Here is a 2,269-nt window from a genome sequence, read left to right on the forward strand (position 1 = left end):
TGATTTTTTTTTTTTTTTTGTTTGAAAAAACGTAGTAATTGCGCACCAGTGGACAGTGCGCCATTACTAACAAATTTTTTTTTTTACTTTTTTTTCAAAACTACTAATGGCGCACCGTGGGTGTGGTGCGCCATTACTATGTCAACTAGTAATGGCGCACTATCCCACGGTGCGCCATTAGTAAAAAAATTTATTTTTTTTTCAATATTTCTAATGGCGCACCACACACCAGGTGCCACTACTAGGAAAAGGCCTACTAATGGCACACCGGTTTTGCCTACTAATGGCGCATTACCGGTGAGTCATTACTATCACGCCACTAGTATTTTTTACTAATGGCGAACCACTGGTGCGCCATTAGTATCTGGTATACTAATGGCGCACCACGCAGTGCGCCATTAGTATAGCCCACGGTGCGCCATTAGTATCTGGTATACTAATGGCGCACCACATAGAAGTGCGCCATCAGTAACATTTTTTTCAAAAAAAATTCAATTTTTTTTTTCAAAAATTTTTGTAAAAAAAATTCAATTTTTTTTATTTTTTCTTAATCTCAGGTCACTATGGCTTAATCTCGGGTAATATGCTTAAACTCAGGTCAAATCGCACTCCGTGGTCAAACTTCCCAAAAGGTCACCGATCCTCACACTACTCCACCCCAAGCACGCTTAACTTCAGAATTCTATCCAACCCCAGCAACAGCTCACTTCACACGCACTTGTTGATATATCTAGCATATCAATCCTATTATACCTTGTTGATGTCTAGGACTTTGTTCATGTTCATGACTATGATGAAATTTTGAAAAATATTTCAAACTTCCTGGTCATATTACGTATCATTTTTTGAAAAACAATTCAAAAAATGTTCAAAATCAATTATTTTTTGAATTTTTTTGCCTCTAGATCTTGAAAGCCCCGTAACTTTTTTCTGTTAGGTTTTTGGGGATTTTGAAAACATTTAATGGGGTTCCCCCGATTAAATTCGGATGTAACTTTTCGCGTAGATGATTTTTCATATAAAAAACTTTTTAATCCGAGTTCGTATGCAAAAGTTATGCCCATTTTACAAATTTCCAGAGAGATTTTGCAAATAAAGTCGAAATTCATATTTGTAAATTTTCCCAACAACTACACCACATATCACATGGGAAACTTATTTCCTTTTACTTTTTTGACATTTCCATCATTTTATTTTATTTTTTTTAAAACTAAAAAGGCGGTCCACAGGGGGGTGCATTCGGTGTTGGGCCAAGTTAGTAATGGTGCACCGTGGGGTGGTGCGCCATTACTAGTTAAACTAGTAATGGTGCACCACACCCATGGTGCGACATTACTAGTTTTAAAAAAAAAATGATTTTTTTTGATTTAAAAAAAAACGTAGTAATGGCGCACCAAGGGATAGTGCGCCGTTACTAACAATTTTTTTATTTTTTTTATTTTTTTTTCAAAACTACTAATGGCACACCGTGGGTGTGGTGCGCCATTACTATGTCAACTAGTAATGGTGCACTGTCCCACGGTGCGCCATTAGTAACAATTTTTTTTAATTTTTTTTCCAATACTTCTAATGGCGCATCACACACCAGGTGCCACTACTAGGAAAAGGCCTATTAATGGCGCACCGGTTTTGCCTACTAATGGCGCACTACCGGTGCGTCATTACTATCACGCCACTAGTATTTTTTACTAATGGCGCACCACTGGTATCTAGTATACTAATGGCGCACCACATAGAAGTGCGCCATTAGTAACATTTTTTTCAATTTTTTTTCAGTTTTTTTTCAGATTTTTTTTTTCTTAATCTCAGGTCACTATGGCTTAATATCGGGTCAATATGCTTAAACTCAGGTCAACTCGCACTCCGTAGTCAAACTTCCCGAAAGGTCACCCATCCTCACACTACTCCAGCCCAAGCACGCTTAACTTCAGAGTTCTATCCAACCCCAGCAACAGCTCACTTCACACGCACTTGTTGATATATCTAGCATATCAATCCTATTATACCTTTATGATGTCTAGGACTTTGTTCATGTTCATGACTATGATGAAATTTTGAAAAATATTTCAAACTTCCCGGTCATATTACGTATCATTTTTTTTGAATTTTTTTGCCTCTAGATCTTGAAAGCCCCGTAACTTTTTTTCTGTTAGGTTTTTGGGGATTTTGAAAATGTTTAACGGAGTTCCCCTGATTAAATTTGGATGTAACTTTTCGAGTAGATGATTTTTCATATAAAAAACTTTTTAATCCGAGTTCGTATGCAAAA

The sequence above is a fragment of the Triticum aestivum genome, chromosome 7B (genome assembly GCF_018294505.1).
Source record: "Triticum aestivum cultivar Chinese Spring chromosome 7B, IWGSC CS RefSeq v2.1, whole genome shotgun sequence".
Classification (NCBI taxonomy): Eukaryota; Viridiplantae; Streptophyta; class Magnoliopsida; order Poales; family Poaceae; genus Triticum; species Triticum aestivum.